The sequence below is a fragment of the Onychomys torridus genome, chromosome 23, assembly GCF_903995425.1.
Source record: "Onychomys torridus chromosome 23, mOncTor1.1, whole genome shotgun sequence".
Taxonomy (NCBI): domain Eukaryota; kingdom Metazoa; phylum Chordata; class Mammalia; order Rodentia; family Cricetidae; genus Onychomys; species Onychomys torridus.
The window spans coordinates 33,957,161-33,978,609 of record NC_050465.1 but is presented as its reverse complement, the minus strand read 5'-3'; the positions used below and the strand labels follow the sequence as shown (position 1 = coordinate 33,978,609).

General features: G+C 44.0%; 1 protein-coding gene across 5 annotated transcripts in view; it reads right to left on the bottom strand.

The window, feature by feature from the left end:
* The window catches only part of Mfsd6 (major facilitator superfamily domain containing 6), a 73,292-nt gene extending 59,975 nt beyond the window's left edge, over nucleotides 1–13,317 (bottom strand). Inside the window, exon 1 of one of the 5 annotated variants that reach the window (XM_036173095.1) lies at nucleotides 12,882–13,317. The gene's annotated coding sequence lies outside the window, so the exon portion shown is untranslated. Of the gene's footprint in view, nucleotides 1–12,334; nucleotides 12,541–12,569; nucleotides 12,736–12,881 lie in introns of those variants that run through there. The other 4 variants (XM_036173097.1, XM_036173092.1, XM_036173093.1 and 1 more) reach the window with 4 other exon arrangements.
* Nucleotides 13,318–21,449: the final 8,132 nt, after the last annotated feature.

The window sequence follows — 21,449 nt, the reverse complement described above, 5'->3', positions numbered from 1 at the left end:
TACCCACCAGCCCCTTCTGTCTCTTCTAAAGGGCCTTTTATAGGAATGCCAAGGGGCGGTGCAAAAGACCTCCCCCCAGCACAGCCAAGTGCAGACCATTTATAATCACCTGGTAATGAATGCAACCATACACATGGTCAAGCCATCCTCTAATGCAGCCCTGCTGGGTAAAGCAAGCTCAGATCTCACTAGGAAACCTTTACGGCCTCAAAAAACCTGATGCCCACATTCCCAAGAGGTTGAGTAGGTGGTTTTAGGTCGTTCAGTGGGTTATGGATATTTGTCATCATTTACAGTGGTTGGTTATGAGTTATAATTGATAATGGTTAAAAAAAAAGCTGAACAAAGAATATTAGATTCAGGGTTCTTGTTTTAAAGAAAAAAAAGGAAAAATGGGATATAGAAATTATTGAATCTACTCTGAAAAGAAGAAAGGGGTATAGAAATGGGATAAAAGGGGAGATTATTGAATTGACTTTTAAAAAGCAACTACTTGATTTAAATATTTTACATTCATATGGATCTTTGTATATTGATTCAAAGTTGAGATCATTTTTTAGAATATACTGCACATACATTTCTTTTGTGTGTATGTCTCTGTGTGTATTGTGTGTACATAAATTTCTAATATTGTTCAAGGTATTGTACCTATTCAGCTCATCTAACAATGTAATGTAAATTTCTAGTCCTTGAAAGTTATTATTACTAACTAATTAGAATATAAAGAAATGCAAGTGAGTAGTTAGTCATTACAATCAAACTTGTTAGGTACGTTTTTAAGGCCAAACAGAGATATATATCAGATAGATGCTTTAGAGATCTATAGAATATGATATTTAAGATGTTTTAATAACATTGGTTCTCTTTTTTTAATGACAATGAGACATGCCTGCTCCTGGCAGCACCAATCTACTTCAGAGAAGATGATGGACATCAAAGAAACTCCATATGAAGTTTACTTTCTTTGTGGTAAAAGTTATCCACTGGGCAAGAACACACTCTTGCCTGGACTTCTGACAGTAGGCTGTCAAATTGGAAAAGCAGGACACAAAAGAAAGTGACTGCCAAACCTTGCCAAGACAAGGTGGAACAGCCCTTCAGAATATCCTGCTTCACACAAAAGTCTGTCAAATATTCTAGGCCTATAGGCCAAAGATGGATGCCTCAATGTCACAGAGGAACCTGGGTGACTGTCCAGGGAGCCAGCTATTTCTGTCATTTCTTACATTTTTTTGGAAGTCCCTTGCTTGCACTTCCTGCTTACTCAGGTAATACTATGTCCTTCTTGTGTCTCTAATGGAGTTGAAGACTATAGTTATAGGTTTCCTTGTTAAAAACTTCTGAAAAAGAAATTCACTAAAAAGGCGTGAAGTGTATAAGGTTGAGAGACACACAAAGATAATTTTGGTAATGCAGGTTAGAATAGAAAGTGAATTAAGTACAACATTTTGGACTCATCAAGATAGACTAGATATTTTCTCTGAATTTGCCAATTGTTAGTGAGCTAGACATTGTTGATGTATTTATTGCCTGTGTATATTATATATAATTATTGTACTTATTGTATATAGTTTTTCTTATATTAGTTATAACCTTTTTTTTATTTTAGACGAAAAGGGGAAAATGTGGTCATATTTTGTTTGTGCTCCAACAAATACAGCTTGCCTGGAGATCAGAGTGGGGAACCTAGCCACTAGAGGTCAGGCAGTGGTGGCACACACCTTTAATCCTAGCACTTGGGAGGAGGAAACAGGAAGTGATAAGGCGGGGTGGAGACAGGAGGTTGGCCCTCTTCAGTCTGAGGATTCCTAGAGGTAACAAATCTTTCTAGTGGCTGGCTGCTCTGCTTCTCTGGTCTTTCAGCTTTCACCCCGATATCTGACTCTGGGTTTTTATTATTAAGACCAACTAGAATTCATGCTACAGGCAATAGAGAACAGTAATAAAATAGAAGCCACATCACCCTGCATAATAAATGAGCAATAACAAATTACAGGCAATAGGAGTTCTGAGTAAAGAGTTCATGCTTTAGACAGGAGTTTGTAAGAAGATGAAGGATTTGCAAGGTACCCTTACTTGCAGATTGTATGATTCTATGTACCAGGGACCCTAGAGACACCACCAGAAAACTCAGAGGTCTGACAAATAGTGGCAGGAGATGAAAATCAATATTCAAATACCACCAGATTTCCTACATTCCAATAACAAGTATGTGGAGAAAGGTATCAGGAAGTGGTGAGGTGGCTCAGTGGGTGGCGTGCTTGCTTTACAAGCCTGATGGCTTAAGTTTGACCCTTGAACTCATGTCAAAAAAGAATAGAAGAACCCACTCCAAAGAGTTGTCCTCTGACCTCCATTTGTACCCAGTGGCATGCATGACCCATCCCCCACATCCTGCATCAAGCACACATACAATTTTTTTTAAGGTTCATTTATGTTTATTTTATGGATATGAGTGTCTGTCTGGATGTATGCACCTGCGCAATCAAAGCCAGAAAGGGCACCAGATGCCCTGGGATTGGAGTTGCAGATGGTTGTGGGCAGCTATATGGGTGCTGGGAATTGAACCTGGGTCTTCTGGAAGATCACCCAGTGCTCTTAACTGCTGTACCATCTCTCCAGCCCCACAAATAAATGTTTTAAGAATTAAAAGAAAGAAATCAGGAAAACAATCCCATTTACAACTGCTTTTTTAAAATCTTAGAATAAGCCCAACCAGAGAAATGCAAGAATTCTACAATGAAAATTTAAATCACTGGAGAAAGAAACTGAAGTTTCTGTAAGATAAAGACCTCTCAGGATTCTGGAGTGGATGAATGAACATTGTGAAGGCGCCAATGCTACCAAAAGCAATGTAGACACTCAGTGCAATCCCTATGAAAATCCCAGAGCCGTTCTTCACAGAAATAGGGAAAATTCTTAAAAACTAATACGGAAGCACAAAAGAGCCCAGAAACCAAAATAATCCTGGACCAAGAGAACAACACTAGAGACATCACCTTAACTCATTTTGTTGTGCTGTAGAACTATAATATTAAAAACAGCACTGTACTGGCACACACACACACACAGAGAGAGAGAGACAGAGACAGAGATAGAGAGACAGAGAGAAGAAGGAGGAGGAGGAGAGGAGAGGAGAGACAGACAGAAACACAGAGAGACAGAGAAAGAGACAGATAGACAGAGAGACACACAGAGAGAAAGAGACCAATGGAATGGAATGCGGGACTCACTCACAACCATACAACTACAGCCATCTGACTGTTGATAAGGACACTAGCCTAGTACTGAGAAAACTGAACGTCTACACTCAGAAAAATCAGACTGGAACCTCCCCTCACCATAAACAAAAGTCAACTACAAGTCGAACAGAGACCTTCATGCAGAACCTGAACCCCTGAACTGTTGAGGGAGCACACCCCAAGACACAGGTTCAGAAGAGAACTTTCTAGATGGGATTGTAGCTGCTCCCACCAGTTAGCCAGTGGGGTCTTGTGCAATTAGGAAGCACAATACAAATAACGGGTGTAAAAAGGCTGCCCAAAGAGTGGGACAGTCCTCTCTATTATACACCTGACAGGCTGACACCTGGGTATAGAAACAACTCAAATCCTCAACAAGAAATCCAGCCATCAGTCGATAAACAGGCAAATGAAGAGTGGACAGTTAAAAGATGAAGTACAAATGACCAATAAATAATGAAACATATTTAATGATCATACAGTATGCAAATTAAAACCACATCATGAGTCCATCTTACTCTAGTCAGCATGGAAGTCATTAAGAAAACAAAGAAGAGAGGCAAGGGGTGGTGGCACACACCTTTAATCCCAGCACACACAGATGGCAGGTGCAGGTGGGCTTCTGTGAGTTCAAGGCCAGCCTGCTCTGCACAGCAAGTTGCAGGACAGCCATGACTACACAGAGACTCCGTGCCTCAAAAAGAAGCAAACAGCAAATGCTGGAAAAGATATGGGCAAAGAGGAACCCGTATATACTGTAGTCCAGCTACAGTGGAAATCAGTGTGGAGGTTCGTCAAAAACTAAAGATAGATCTAACTATACCACCCAAAGGACTCCAAGTCAACTGACACAGCGACCCCTGCATGTCAATGTTTACTGCGGCGTCATCTGTAATAGCTAAGCTGTGGAACCAACCAACGGAGGTGTCCATCACAGAGGAAGGGATGAAGAACATGTGGGATAAATACACGAGGAAAAGGTTTTCAGCCATAAAGAAGGATGGCATTACGTCATTGACAGGAAATGGGCTCAGCAGAGACCGTCATATTAAGTAAATTAAGTCAGTCTCTGAGAAACAAATACCATGTCTTCTGTTTGCAGCTCCTACATTTTATAGAGATACATAAAATTGTATGTGCACATATGACATACAAGCATTAACAAAACTGTCAAGGGGAACAGTGTAACATGTGGGAGGGGAACGGGGTGAGAAGGGAAGGTATAGGGGTGTAGGAGGGGACATGGTCAAAATAAATTATGAACAATATACAAAATATCCCATGTGATACAGTATCGTGCTCAATGGCTACACACACATACACATGCACATCCACACATACATACATATGCACTCACGCACTCATGTACACACACACATACATATACATACACATCATATACACACACATATATACACCTGCTTGTGAACCAGAACAGATTACAGAATGCTTGAACACCAGACTGAAGACAATTCAACACAAAACACAACACTAAAGACTAAACAGACTAACATTCTTTTTTTTTTTTTTTTTTTTTTTTTTAAATCTATCAGGTATAAACTCAGCACCAACCCACAGACGGACAGGTAGACAGGCACTCTGTGGAACGACAGCCCCTGATTTCCAGTCCAGCGGTGAGAGACACAGAGCTCCCTGTCCCAACACTGCTTCCAGTATTAAAGCAGGAGCAAGCCTGGACAGGAAGCCCATGAGGGAGCCCCGTGAGGGCGCTGGAAGCGGTGTGGGGCGCTTCAGGAGAGGGGCAGGGATTCTGATCCGGGGCCTGAGACTGCCAGGGGCTAGAATCACAGCTATCAATGCTCTGGGAGTTTTAACTTCTCAAAGTCTTCGTCTCTCTGCTACAAGGGAGCAAGGGGAGCTGGCAGAGTGAAATAGTGTGCACAGGACCTTAGCACAGAGCCGGGTGTGTGCAAGAACACGTGGGCACTATTGCTGCTGAGAGCAGAGAAGAGCGAGGCAGGCAGTGGAATGCCCACCTCGTGTTTGCCGACTATCTGAGCTTTTATTTCCGGGTGGGTCTTACACTGAGTGTGATATAAAGGTTTGCTACCATGTTTCCAGACAAAGGGCAGTCTGTAAACTGTATCTGATGCAGCAGCCTGTTGTTACCACCTCAAACTGACTCATCTGGTGACACTGTCTGACACCTCCCTCCACTTCACTTTCACACATTGCTCTCACACCTGAGCTATCACATGACATATAGGTAATCCTATAGACCTCTCCTCCCTTCCACAGACTACAGATCCGGTGAGAAAGCGGTCTCACATGTCACACACTGTCCTTTACTTCGGTCACTTGGCTATTCCCAATAGCAATCTATGTTTTAAATGTTCTTGAAGGTTTGTAACTAGAGATTAATTTTAGAAAATGGCACAGGAAAATCCTAGCTATTCTCCTGGCTTTGACAAAGTGATGCCTCCTTCCTTTTCCTCTTGGTAAAATGAGGATAAAAATACCAACCCAAGCCAACCACTCCCAGAGAGTTTTAGGACTGAACAGAAACAATGCATGAAAAACAGCGCTTTTTTTTTTTTTTCATTCAAAAGCAACATATGAACATTAAGTGGTGGTAGAGTAGCAGCTACAGCTTTATTCCAAGATATTGTAATTTTTGCAATTATTCTAAAAGTATTCTTCTCAAGTGTATGTTCCAGAACTATTTGGCATCTCCCCTGAGCTAGGCTGGTACTTTACCCATGATATGCTACACAGCTGTGCCAGCTTCCTAGCCCACTGCCTGGAGGAGGTGGGAATGGGTCTCTGGCTCCCAGAGAACACCCTTGAATTACACACTGAAACAATGTGTCTCCAAGTCAAACATAGCTACCCATTTTTTTAAAAAGTGACTGTCATATTATTTGTAACAGCACAGATCTGAAAGACAGGTCTCTCTAATCTGTTAAGACAGCAACAGGATCAGATTATTTTCATTTCTTTAAAATGGAGAAATAGCTCTAGCCTGAACAAAAAGCCAAGCAGTTTAGTATCTTTGCTTTATGGAGAGAGACAAATATCAATTAAAAAGAAATTACAGTTCAGGTTTTTTAGACTGTACCAACCATCATCAAACAGACCCCTGGCTGTGTGTTTTAGGCATCTGGCTGGATCTACGTGTAGGTATCTTAGAATAATTTAGAATATGAGTTTGAAGCTGAAATCTCATCACCTTCTTTCAAAGAAATGTCCCTTCTTAAACTGAGCCAGGCAGGAAGGACAAGTGATGATCATACTAGAGATGAAAAGACTTCACAAGGAAACGTTTATAATTTTCCATTTCTCCAATGAAAACATTCACTAGATGCTCAAGAGAAATCATTTGCCGCTGAGCCTGTGTTCATTGTTAAGAAGAGATACAATGTGAGGACTTAAGGGGGTTCCAGAGCTTTTGTAAAGTAGAAGCAAATATTATTATTTGCTCTCTCCCTCATCCACAATCACTAGCCAGGTAGCAATGGCATTGTTTGTGAAGGACAACCTAAGTGAACAGGGAGGGGTGGCAATATCCACCCTACTGCAATTGCTGAAGCGCAGAAACCATTTCCTCAAGGAAATAACATCACAAATAGGAATGCCCAGGTGACTTGGCTAACAACAGTACTAAGGACCAAGATTACAGAGCACTCAATGTTTAAAGGAAAATCCTTTCTACTTTATAACCCAGGATGCCAGCAACACATCTCAACAAGGCATCCTCAAGACTCAGGATTCTACTCAGCCCCTCAGCAGGGAATTGGGAACTCCACCACTTGCCTCCTCCAAGCAACATTGTTATGACCACAGGTCTCTGAAAGCCTTAAACAAACGTGTTACACCCTGGTGGTCACGGAGCAGGGGGCTGGGAATTTGATGGCTTTGGTCTCCCTCCCATTTCCTCACAGGCAACAGAACTGGTAGGAGGGGAGGGGAGGAGAAGGGGGAAGGGGAGGGGAGAGGAAGGGTCCCTGGCCACTTGACAGCTCTCCCACTATTACTATACATTTGGCTGTCAGTAAACTGGCAATAAAAATGATTGTTAAAATCTTTTTATAGAAATAAAGCAAAGGACTTCTAGGAGCTGGCATTGAAAGCAATTATTTATTTAAGGTTTTATAGAAGATTGTCCTTTAATAAATAAGTGTATCTTATACCACTGAGATAATGTATATAAAATGAAAATTAGTTTTTAAAAGAAGACAAAGTACTGTCCAACTTGAGTGGCTGAGGGGTTGCTTTTGAAAACTAGCTAAATGAGTTCTTCCAATCAGAGGAATAATCTGGGCAGCTGAATAAATTATATCTTTATAAAAGAAAAATTAGAATCATGTACCCATATCATGGGAAAACAAAGTATAACATACACAAACAAACAAAAACAGGACAAACCTCTATGTATCATGTCGGTTTTTATCTGTAAATTTGTGATCTTCACATGAAATGTATTTAGAATAAGACTTGAAGAAGAAACCCCAATTGCTATAAGGGCTATCTGTGAGTAATGAAATTAGGACTCAAAAGGTTGTCTCCCCTTACAGCGGCTAGATTTTTCTCTTCGATGACTACCACTCTTCAAATACATCTGTTCTGCTCTAAACACAAGGCATCACGTGACGCCGGGACACCCTGATCCTGGAGATGGCGGATGATCGTAGGAACTTGCCACACTGGTGTCTATTACTCAGAGATGCCTTATGCCACCCCAAGAAAATATTCAAAGGGCCCATCCCAAGGGCTTTGCACTTGGAGACAATTCTACAACTTTAATAGGGAGCAACACTACATGGAAAATAGTAAAATGTCTTTTATTTTTTAGTGTGAAAATAAAGTCTTGTGGTTAAAGTCCATTAACGATGGTGACCTTCAGACACATCTGTCCACTAACACAGGGCAGACATCTTTGTGAAGAAAAAACTAAGAAGGTCCTTACAGCAGTCCAAGGAGCTTGAGTCTCCGGATCAAACCGTGTTTGCCGGCAGCAGAGAGCTTTTTTAGAGTCATGGATGGTAGGGTTGCCACATTACTCTCCCTGGATTTCTGTGTTCGGTGTAGGGCATTTGTGTTTTGCTGTGTGTGATCAACCTTGTCTGTCTTGCGCCCAATTGAGGGTGCTGAGTTGAGCGTGTGCAGAATTGAAGGAACCCAAACTGCAGAGAGGAGGCTCCCCAGACAGGAGGGAACCACCAGCCCAGACTTGTCATTCACTTTCCCTTGGCATGGTTAACCCGCAAATCAGGCTCATCCAGGCAGCAACAGTTCCTCTTTCTAGTTCTCCTTTGTCTCTCCCTCAAAGCCACAGCCGGCCTCCCTCTGGCCACAGCTGACTCATGGGATTCCCATCCTCCCTCTCACTCTCCTGTCTTGCTCTGCATCTCAGAAAAAAACAAAAAACAAACAAACAAAAAAAACAAAAAAAAAAAAAAAAAAAAAAACCTCTATGCATTTCTTCACTCATTCAAAGTTGGATTCTGCTGTTTTCTAATTACAGATACTCCCTGAATTATTCTCCCTTCTCAAACATATCCAGAACAAATGGCAAGAAAGATATCCCTGCCACCTAATTTATTTCTTTTCTCATCTCTTGAATACGGCTTTCCTAGTAGACTGAATCTTCCATCTTTGCTCCATTATTTCACTCTCCCCTACCCATGCTAAAATGAGGCAGAGCCGCCAGGTGTGCATAAGCAGTATCACACTCTTATTCACACTGCCAAACTTGGACATGCCCTCAACTCCACCGTCAGCACACCTACAGCTCAGCCACTCCTGCATTGTACTGAACCAAAGCATAAAGCTATGTGGACAATACACAACAGACTTTGCAGGATTAGCTCCTGTTGTTTTAAGACAGGGATGTGCGCGCGCGCGCGCGCGCACACACACACAGAGACAGAAAGAGAGAGAGAGAGAGACAGACAGACAGACAGACAGACAGACTGTTTAGAGATACAAAGTATAGCAATAAGAGTATAACATCTACAGCAGACACAAACTCAAAGCTTGGGTTCTACATTTTAAATATTTTGGTTTTCTTTTTTGGACTTTGCACTGACAAATCAAACATCATTTGTCCTGGCAAAGGACTCTGGTAGTTTCCAAAAGTTGTCCAATGAATTGAAAGTATGCTGTCTTACAAAATAATAAACATCTTTCAAATACAGAGACCAAATCAGCTGCAAAGAAAGGGTAGTGCATCAATGAGTCCAAATCCTGGATAACATGCTATTCAGGAGTTAAGAAAATAGGCAAGATGTACAAAAGCCGTATTCACATACTGAAGGCCAGAGCAGCGAGTACCCAGACTGCTGACTATGAGTAACTAAACATGGAGGCATTGTGAACCCGAAGGGAATGTCCCAGGTGGAGCCCCTAAAGTGTGTTTACTGCCCCAAATTCACAACGCAACCCAAAATTACTGTGCCCCCAGGAAATGCCATGGGTGTTCCACCTAAGGAAGGAAGTTGTACCCAAACTGGCTTTAACCAGGGTGGTTCTTTGCACTTGGTCATACCCTCATCAGGCAGATTTCTTTCTGCCTGACACTTAATAAAACCCTTAAATGAAATGTTACACGATGCCAGAGTAGCTCCTCTACAAAGTAACTTTACTCTTCCCCTGGATTCCATTATAGCAACATTGCATTCTAGTGGACCAAAATTATTCAGATTTTCTCCACACAGAAAACGTAAGATGAGTAACGTGTTTTCTTGTATCTGAAGTCTGAATGTATTTTGCTTTGGATTTCCAAGCAAGAAAACTGTATTGACTTTTAAGAATTCTACACATTAATTTTGGTTACATTAACATAGGAGTAAGGAGAAGTGTGGGGCTGTGTTTAGTATTTCCAAATACATATGTGCACCAGACTAAACTTGACAATAACTTGCTGCTCCTGAAATGACATCAAGTAAACCTGAAGGCATCTAGAATGCCATATTTTCCTGAGATGACACAGCAGGAGGAGAGCTGACTCCTCCTATCAACTTACTCACCCTACCAAGAGAAAAAAAAAAAAAAAAAGTCTCCCTGCTTGTCGTTACAAGCAAGGCCTGACAGAAGAGAATTCTGACATCCCAGCCTGTGGTGCACCAAAGCATTCTCCTTGCAGGAAAACCAGCGAGCTGTAGACTATGCCATAGCTACTGTTGGAAAGGGACAGGTGGCCACCTGAGACTCTCGACTCTGATGTCATCTTACTTTCCTAAAAACACTGTATGTGATGGTTAGTGCACCCAGTCTTCTCTTAAGTGAATTATTTCCTTTCTTCTTTTTTATTTTTTGTTTATATAATAAATGAACATGTGCTTTTCCAATTTTTAACCCATATCTGGTGTTCTAAGGTCAAAAGAAAAATTACCACTATATCTCTATCCCTCCCACTTTAAGGTAACTACATTGAACAGCTGGAAGACAAGGAATTACACAGGTGCCCACACTGATGTTTAAGTTAATAAATATAAATCTGGTCTGGAACCTGCCTTTTCACTTAATATACCTTGAGTTTTTTCTTAAGTCAACATACCAGTGCAGCTACCAGACACAAGAGTTGCATTCATTCTCTATTTCCCTGCTGTGAGAACTCTAAAGATTTACTGAAGATCAGAAGTAAACTATAAGAACCAATTGGTCTAATACTCAATTCATCTTTGGCAGTAAGTTTGACACTCCTTGTAATTTCAAAAGTGGTAAGAACAAATGGGTACAAATATTATACAACTACTAATTTATATACATTATCAATAATTAGATTATTCTGTATGGGTAAATGTTACCATGTGTAATACATATGTGTTGAAACAAAATTTATTTTCAGAGGCAAGAAGCAAAGAAAAGCATTGATGTAGATGTGAGACTTACTAGATCCCAAGCAGGGGAGGGAACCATGTGGAAATTTCCTATGCTTTGGGGCCAAAGGCACAGGTCACATCTAACTCCACCTCTTATTGAGTATGTGGTTGGTCTAGGTTGCATAACTTCTCAGAGCTTCCCTTTCATGGTGCATAAGATGAGGGCATATCGGTACAGAGATTTGGAAATTAACTTTCAGGGTGGTGCCTTTAAAAAGAATTCCCAAAGTGCCATATCACTAGTGATAATGCAGAAGTGTTTTTATATAGGCATGTGTGTGTGTGTGTGTGTGTGTGTGTGTGTGTGTGTGTGTGTGTTTATATGGCTGATAAGATTGGTGATCCAATATCCACACCACCAAACATGGGCTGCTTGGTGCTGTTCTGTCTCTGTTTTGTCTGCCTTCTTGTTTTATATTTACCCTTATAGACAGACAGCCTGGGAAATGTTACTGTGAAATACTTAGTAGTTTTACTTCATTATAGAAATAAGACCCTCTTTACTCCCCAATTGTGTCTTGCACTGAGCCCATTAACAATGCTTCAACCTTTTCCTAAGCAATGTGAATTTTTACTTATAACCTGTGAAAAGGCCATCCACCCTAATCATCACTAGTTAACTGAAAGAACTTCTTCATATATCCTAATGACAAGTGTCAGAGCCAAGCTTCCCAATACAGAGGATTCTGTCCTCCCTGTTCAAAAGACCATCAATAATGCAGGCACCTTTAGCTGGCAAGTGCCGGATCTCGGGGAAGCGATGCTCTGCGCAGAACACGGACCTACCAAATATTCACCCCCTTTACTGTGTTGCTAGTAACACATACACTGTATGCTGCCTACTTTCCACTACACCTAACATCACACAATATCATGAACTTCCAGGAAGCTGGAAGGAAATTTAGCTGCTGTACTATCCATCCATCTTTTTTCTACCTGTGAGAAAACTGCCAGCCCGGGATGATGTAACAACCCAGGAACACAAAACTATTTAGACACCAGTTGGGAGTTGAACTTAAACTCCGCAAGGTTATTTCTACGACGGATCGGCAGATATTATATGTTTCAGTGGATGGAGGGGCGCTTATTAAATGTTTTAGGATGAAAGGAAATGTTTGTGGTTTCCAAAGCATGTGGGAGAAGCAAAACGCACAGCAAGCCGGACTTAAGGATAATAACCCACGGGCAAGCCCACGGGGGAGGGGGAGGGGCTACATCTGAATTCTTCACCCTCCTACGGAAATGTACCTGGTAATCTCGGTTTAGGAAGGGATCTATGCCCGAGCCGATGCTAGGCAGCACGCACGACGCGGGGCATTTCTCCTAGGAAGGCAGCAGCCTGAAGAAGAGGTGTGAGCGCCCCGTGTTTGCTCCCGTGGGAGGCAGACAACGTCAGTTTCCTCCTGCCACACCGGGGCCACGTCCCTGTCACCGGCCTGCCGTGCGGACACTGTCGCCTCCCCCCTCTCCCGGGGATGTTTACCTCCAGCGCGACAGTGGGGCCGGGCTGACACGAGCCTGGACCCGAGAGGCCCACCCGCGCCCCCACCTTCTGCATCAACTGGGGCGGCGGGCGAGGGCTCCGGGTCAGCGCCTTTTGTTTTCCCGACTCCAATTACGTTTGCGGAAGTGCTGCCAGCACGGGGGACGCCGCTGCCCTGCACCCCGAGGATGACAGGCGGCGCCCCGGCGTGCGGGCGGGGCGGGCGCGGAGGCTCGGGACCTGGGGCGGCTCCCACCCCGCAGCAGGTGCACGGCGGAGGCTGGGGAGCCCGGACGGCGCCGGCCCACTCACCTGGAGGCGCTCAGCTGCGCGGGGCGCGGGGAACCCTGTCCCCGGGGTGCGGGGCGGCGGCTCGGGGCGCCGGGGCGGCGGCGGCGGCGGGCGGGCCAGAGCGCAGCATGTCGGTCGGGTGGCTCGCTCCTCTCCCGGGGCTGCGGCGGGCGCGGCGGCTGGCTGCGAGCCGGGTGGGGCGAGCGACGGCGGTGGCCTGGCGCAGCCGCCGCGCGACCTTCTGGTGCGCTCCTCCTCCCGCTCCGGTCCCCGGCCGGGCCTCGCCGCTGCCGCCGCGGCTGCCTTCGCTCACGACCGGCTGGACCCGTTTCAGGGCTGAGCTGGAGGACCGGCCGCCAGGTGCAGCGCTCCGCCTCCTGCGGCGGCGGATGCGTCGGCCGCCTCCTCCCGGCCTCCCGCCCTCTGGGGCCGCCCCGGGGGACCCAGGATCCAGCCCCGCTAGGAGTAGCAGGTCTCGAAAGGGGAAAGAGGGAAGTGGGCGATGTCCCCTCCCTCTCCATCTCCATTCCACCACACCCCACACGCTCCTGCTGAGCCGTGCCGGCTCCCTAGTCATTGCTGTCATTGGATAGGCGTGGAGTGTTGGAAGGGACTGGAGGCCCAAAGTAGATGGCCAGCTGACCTAAGGATGGTGACCACCGTCAGTTCGTGAGCACTTAATAGGTGCCCAACTCAAAGCGAACACTGCCGATGAGATGCGTGGTCCCCGGGTCTAGGCACAGACTTGGTGGACTGTCCTTGGACGACCCTACAAAGAAGGGCTGGGAAGGGAGATTCTGGAAGAGCTCCTGGAACCCGGGCACAGTCTAGGCATCTTTAGCCAGCAGCTGAAAATGTGGCACCTTGCTGAAGAGGTGACCTGACCTCAGATGTCACGCTAAGAATTAAGTTGTTTTATTGGTTAAACACGGAAAGCGAGTGGACTGGATTGTGTACAGGTTTCATTTGGCAAATGTATGTGCCTGCCTGTGATGGGGTTTATTAATGATGGCAGCTAACATTTGCTTCTTATATGTGAAGCATTGTTCACATACCATCTAATCCTATAGATGTAAGCAATGTTAGTCTGATGTCACAACAACAAAATAAGGCTAAAAGTTAACATAACTAGATTCAAAATTACTAACAAGTAGAAGAAAATCCAGGCTCTGCTGTCCATGTCATGAGATATTATTAAAGAGAATTTTATAGGCCCTGGAGCTTCAAAATGTGGATCCCCTATTTAGGAAAAGAATGTAAATACACAGTTGCTGGATGCCCACTCCTGGTCCCAGTGTCCAGGGACAGTTCCTATAGTTAGTACACTGGCCTCATGATAAATCCACTTGAAATGTTGAGACACGGAAGTTAAACAAAGATGGTGCCTGCTAGGGTCTCCGAGAAAAAGTATAAGGTGATTACTGGACTCAGTACGACAGATCTGCTCTGATGCCTGGGCCCCTCTGCATTATGTGGAAGTGAATACCATCCAGTACCCAGTTGGGCTGTCTGTCACATGAGACCTATCCTGTTCTGTCCAACCTTTAAAGAAGCAACTTGGGAGACAGAAAAGGGGAGGGGGAGGGACAGAGGAAGGAGGAGGAAGAGACAGAGAAAGCCAGCAAGCAACCCAGCCACAGATCTGACTGTGTCTGGTCTTCGGCTGTGTGAGAGGAGAGAGAGGTAGTAGGAAGGTCCTGGGAGAAGGACCTAGTTAGTGCCTGATCCACAAAAGCAGCTCCATACTGAAAGGTAAGACCAAGCCATCCTGAGACCAAGCTGCCATTTCTGTTTCAATAGGACGAGTCTTGAGGGCCACCAGAGGAGAAAGTGCTGGTTACCTAGCCTGTAAGAGCAGGGTTTTGTTTTTGTTTTTCCTGGCAGCCACAGCGCTTTCATCAGGTTTTTTACTGTGTCTCCTGGGTCATATTTAAATTTCTTGTAATTTTTAAATAATGTTTGAAAAGTCAGTTAAAGAACACAAATATGCATGAAGCAAAAGAGATCTGCTACTCCAAACCCTGACACACACACACACACACACACACACACACACACACACACACACACACACTTTCTTACCTCCTGTGGGGTAACCCGTCTGTGTGGCATGAGAAATTAGTTCCCAAATACATGGCCAGTTAGGCTGACCCAGAGACCATTCCCCAGAAAGACTTAAAAAGATAAGATGTTGAAAGAAAGGGAAAAAAAAAAAACACTTGGCAGAACAACCATTTTTTTTTTAAAAAGCCAGAGCAAGGGGTGAGGCTAACAGGATTGCACACACAGGTGGAGTGTTTCACACATAGTCTCCCAGTCTCTGCTGCGCCGTTCTCCCTAGCTGGGTAAGTGTAGTGCTGCTGACCAGAGGCCACACAAGGGAGACTGGCAGACGGCAGACGTAGATGGGAACCAGATATGGCACGTGCTCCTGGCTCACAGAGGAGCTAGTCCCTGGTGACTATTGTAGCTCACAAGATGGTGTGATGAGTGACGGTGGATTTTATCTACATTCCTCAGACAAAAAAAAAGATGCAGCTTCCATGCATGTCACCATGTCATGATCATCACCAGTGGGTGATCACACATGTCATTCCTGACTGTGGCTGCCTTCTCAATATTTAGTCATCAAAAATGTTTTGTACCCACTTGGTTCTTCAGACTTTTCCTTTATATTCAGCCCATGTGCACACTACTTACTTTATCTCATGACCTAATTTCTTCTATTTCATTTCATTTGTCTGTCTCCTAATATTTGTATCTGCTATTTCCTTTGGCAGAATTGTTTGTTCTTAAGTAGCAAGATAAATGCATTATAACAAGTAGCAACAATTAAAAAAAAAAAGTCCCTCACACTCAGGACTTACCATGTGCCATGGTTAATGTGCTTCCAGTTTTCACATAACCTCTGGAGCAATCATCTTCAGGCAGGGTGGTATTTATCCCACTTTACAAATGAGGAGACTTGTGTGTATAAAAATGAAGCAACTTGACCAAGGTCACACCATTAGTAAAAGACAGAGTCTGCGCTGAGCCTACATAGACTGGCTCCCAGCCTTGGCTCTGAATCAATCATTTTGTCTTGCTTAGGTACTTACACACAGGCATGTGTATACATGGGGGATGAGGATTTTATCCTTGCAAAAACAGCATCACTTCTTTCTCTACATCAGCAACATGCAAGCTCCTCCCCGCCACCCGCCCACACACACTCCCTTTAACCCTCTCCTCCTCCAAGGCCTATGACTAATAAGCCTCAGGTTTTCCTCTTCCTCTCTGGCCACACCCCTTTGCGTATTTCATTTGTGTTATTTCCTTGGATTTTGTAGGCTTGCTTGTCTTAGTTGTGTTCTCTTGCTAGTCACTATTCTATTTTGCAACCAAAAGGTACTTAAGAACATTTTCTCTTCTGGGTTGCCGTCCCTAGAGGCGGCATACACCAGCAGGGCACCTTTACATTGCGTATGCCACCATGAGACTTTGGTCCTCTTAAAACCTATCAGTGACCTTCTTTACTGTAACAAAGAGCTGTAAACGTCTATTCATTAAACGAATTTGAAGTTTTCTCGTATAGGGGAGCTGCCCTCACTCCCACCCTCTAATCATCATAACAAACATGGTGTTTCCATCTCTGCCCTAGACTGACCCTTCGGGATAACATCCCCAAAATATGGGGAATGAAAACTGTAATTCTCATCCCTTAATGGGACGCCTCTGATGTGATCCATTATGTCCATCTATTTCCCATTGGCTGGGACTAAGACACATGGCCACGTCTTGGCGCTAAAGAGGGAAACCCACTTTATCAGAGGGGCTGGGTGCCTGGGAGAAGGCTACTGAGACTGAAGAGAGGGAGGAAGAACCTTGAGAATCAGCCACAGTCACCAACAATGGAAAAACAAACGAACAAACTGGAGATTCACAGGAGAAAGGGGAGGAATGTAATTTGGATTTGAGGAAAAAGATAGCCTTCATGAGGAAGTGATGTTAGGATGAGACCTGAAGCAAAGTGGGAGATGATCAGGGGGGCTCTGCAAAGACCTTTCTTCATAGAAGGAACAGTCTGGAAATGAGAAAGAGCCGGGGTCATGTGACACAGACTGTAGAAATAAGTTTGGGGGGGGGGTACAGGCAGAGAGTGGGTTGGGCAGACATCAGTGCCTCCTGCTAAACATTGGAAGTTTTTAAATTCAGAGCAATACTGTGAAAGACACTTAGGAGAAGGATGGTGCTTTTGAGGAGCTCACAAGGGCTGTTGCTGCAGGCAGGGTGCTTGCTGTCTGAGATTCAGTTAGCAAATATCCAGTGGTGAGGAGAGGGGGTCATGGACCGGTGATACAGAGCTAATGGAGGGATGGAGAGGGCTCATAGATTCCTGGTACAGAGCTATCGGAGGGATGGAGACAAGAGGTTGGATCTGAGATCTAGTGTCTCAGGAGTCTATGGACAGGCTTGGTGACAAACTGGATGTGGGAGGTGCTACGTTTGACTCAGGTTTCTGGCTGAAACAACTGAGTAGATTATGATAACCTTTACTGTGGGAGGAGCAGGTTGGGGAGAAGAAAGAAAGAATTCACAATTGACATAAGCTGTTTGAGATGCAGGTGGAGCAGGGAAATAGGAATGAACTATATGAGTCCAAAGCTCAAAAGAGAGGGCTAGACTTGGCAGTCATGGGTGCTGAGGCATCATTCAGAACTATGAAGAGAAGCATTTAGAGAGACCGTGTGTTAAGGGAGATTGAGGAAAGTCAGCATTCACCAGTTGGCACAGGAGGAGAAACCGAAAACAATCAACCATGAAGTAGGAGGACACTTGGGAGGACATTGTCATGGAAGCCCGGAGAGGAGTTACTCTAAGAGCTGGTGCTTCAAACTCCACGCCTGCTCCAGACCCCGGGTGACGCTCACCGTGAAGCCCACTCACCCTGTTGCCCCTCGGTAATTTCATGCTCTTGGTCTCATGGCTCATGCCAAATACTGCTGTAATGATTTCACTTCCATGCTGAATTGTGAACGTTTCAAAACTGTTCAATGTTTTTATAGTTAGCACAGTATAGTTCACATACAGTGGTTTAATTAGGATTAAAAAAAATACTTCTCCCTCACGTGAAATTATAAGTAAATAGATGGTACAGTGGTATTAGGAACCAAGGGATTTATGCTGCTTTGGTGACTCCATAGGGTAAAGTTTCCATCTCAAAACCTACCACGATACCACCAAAATCCAGTAGCCTGCGGCTACCATTGCGTGATTAATCCTGACACTGGGGGAGGGATTAATGTTCTTTTCTTTTAAAAACACGAGCAAAAGTTGCGGATTGCTGGTTTAAATTCCCAATGCTAGAACTTTGCTGAATGGTCACATCTATACTGCAAGGAAGATTGTGAAATAAAACTTTTAAGTGGGTCGCCATGTACAGGGATAAAACCCGGCACCATGGAAGGAGAGGGGAACAGGTGCTAGGTGTGGTGAGCAGCCCTGATGTGCGCGTCATTGCAAGCGTGGCTGTGGCTTTCTGGCTTCACAGTATTTGGCTCCAGAGTCTGAGTGTTGGAGTGCACTCCTGTAGCTGCAGAGAAGGGCGTGGACACATAAACAGCAAACTCTGGACACTGGTTACTTTGGGAGGGAGAACTTGGGAGGGGCATGGTGGCAGATACACAAACATCTGTGGCTCCTGAGCCTGCACTACATCTTCCTCACCACTGGCTTCTGGGACTACCATGGATTCTAAAGACAACTTAGACATAAACAGGTGGGAAAGACTAATCTGTTTAAATCATTTATTCTGATATATTTTGCTTTGTTGTCTTGCATCTCAAGAAATATGGTTGTACCACAATACAAACAATAGCTCGTTGGTCCTTCTCAATACTTGTACCTGTTTTAGGAAGTCTTCTTAAATTAATAAAAACCATAGTAGACATTCATGACACTCAACATTTGCCCCTTGTCCCTTATCATGATTGGTGTGATCTTTTACCACTGACTGTAAGGTTGGCTATTGCTTTGGCATAGATATTTTTCATTAGCCTAATAAAATACCCTGTGTGGAGGTTTAATAAGAGATTTTAAAATGAATAACAGGCTGTTGGTATAATCCTCTTCATACATTCTCTAGAATATTTTTCTCATTTACTCCTGACCTACTTCCATATCATTTGGTATTTATTGTCTTGTATTCATGGTCTTCTTAAGCGATAAATAACCTACTGTAATGAGGTAGAGGGCCAATGGTGGAGGCAAACGGAAATGTGACCTCACGTTACTGCCGTCAAACAGGCTTGTCGTTTACTCCTGGGAACATGACTATCACCAATTCTAACTACTAAGACAGAAGGTAGTGTGTGTTATGATAGGCACACATTCCCTTCTCAAAACAGCATGCTCTTCCCCCACTCCTTCCTAGGAAAAGCCATTAGACCCTTGTGGCTAGAACATGACCTATAGAATCTTCAGCCATGGTCAGTGCCTGCCCTTGCTCATCCATACCTACCCAAACATGCATCCATCTGACTCCGGGCCCAATGCCTCCATCTTCACAATGGCTACCCTATTCCCAGTCCAACATTCATCCCTGCCAACCACGACAGGTTAAGCGGGTCTAAAAAGGAAGAAAGGGAAAGTGAAAAAAAAAAGAGGGGCTGAGGAGAGGATTCAGCCAGTGGGTTGACAACCACAAGGATGAGGGCCCGAATTCTAACCCCCAGAGCCCATGTTACATGCTGGGCACAATGCCACACAACTGTAACCCAGTGCTGGGGGAGACAGAAGGACCACTGAAGCTCAGTGATAGGCCAGCCTCAAGAAATCAACGAACTTCAGGTTCTGTGAGAGATGCTCAGAAAGTGGGGTGCAGAAGAAAGACACTTAAAGTCAGCCTTTGACTTCTAAGTGCGCATGTGTACTCCCATGTACGTACACACGTGTACTCTCATGTGTATGCACAGGTGTATTCTCATGTGTGTGCACAGGTGTGCACACAAAACAAAACTAAAGACAACTAGAAATATTTCAGCTATATATTTTATGTATTACACATTTAACTTCTCCATTATATATGAATATATTGTCATATATTTATGTTATATTTAATAATATATATTTTATATTTATTTCTTTAAAAATTTATTAGATTCTAGCAAACATTCAGAAAAGTATATATAAGAGTACAATTCAGCTATAATAAAAATTACATGTTTGCCACAATAGCAAAATATCTAATATTATCAACATCTGAAAACATCCCTTTGGGGTCTTTCCAAGATCATCATCATCCTGATTTCTAACCCCACAGGTCTGTCCTGTGTTTGGGAACACTGTGCGAATGGAATCAAGCAATATGCAATCTTTCTGAGTCTGAGGTGTTTTATTCAAAAGTACATTGTTCCTGCTCTCTCTCTCTCTCTCTCTCTCTCTCTCTCTCTCTCTCTCTCTGTCATCTGTGGGGGGGGGCATGGGGGCTCTTTTAATTCACAGTACACAAGACTGTACACCGTCAGTTTCTGCTGATGGATGCTTAGATTATTTTCACTCTTTGGTAATCACAGATAGCACTGCTGTGAACCCGTGTTTGTATCTTTTGTACCTGTGAATACATTTGTATCAATTATACCTGCCAGTATAATTACTAAGTTACCAGACGTGCATGTCTTCACCATTATTAGTAAATACCAAGCACTCTCCAAGCTGTCTTCCGGATTTAATGGCACCCTAAGACAGACCCCATTTTGGATCACACAGGACTTTGCACCAGTGAGCTCCCACACAGCACTTCAGAGTCTGTAGTCTCCAGTCTGCAGCATCTTCCAGGACTTTTGTAGCCTTAGTATTTATAAAACACACTGAGCAGGCAGCTTGTAGTAGACCCTTAATTCAAGTTAAATGCTATTTCTCCTTGGTAAATTGAGGCCATAGATTTGGGAAGAATGCCACAGATAAGTGATAAGCAAAGGATAAGCAAGTGTCCTACTGATTTCAGTGTTAATCTTGGTCCCCAGATGAAGCTTCTGTGACCTAAATTTGTCCACTGTAGTCACAACCGTGGTTTGAACGTTTGTGTTTCTTCCCAGATTTCATGTTGAAACAATCCTCCGTGCAACAGCATTAAGAGAAGGATTTCTAGGCGGTGACCAAACTGGGGCTCCACCCACTTGAACTTTTGATTATATCCTACAGGAGGGCTCCCCTCCCCACCTGCTTCTCTGCTGTGAGAAGGCAGCATCTGTGTCTCTCAGAGGGTGCAACCAAAGCGCTGTCTTGGAGGGAGGCATCCCTTATCATGCCCCATTCCTGGCAATCAGCTGCTGGCAATTAGTTTCAGTAGTTCACTTTTTCCAGAAAGACACACAAATGGAACCATGGAAAATGGGTGTGGCTGTCTTCACCTAGCAATAGCTGTTATGATTTATTGGCTTGGCAGTGTGAATTATCATGTGACAATATTGTAGGAGTCAATACTCGTTCCTTTTTATTGGTCCATAATATTCTTTTGTGAAAATAGAGTCCATTTCTTCATTCTTTCATTTGATGAGGGGCATCTGAGGTGTTTCATTATCAATTAAACTTCTGGAAAACATTTTCAGT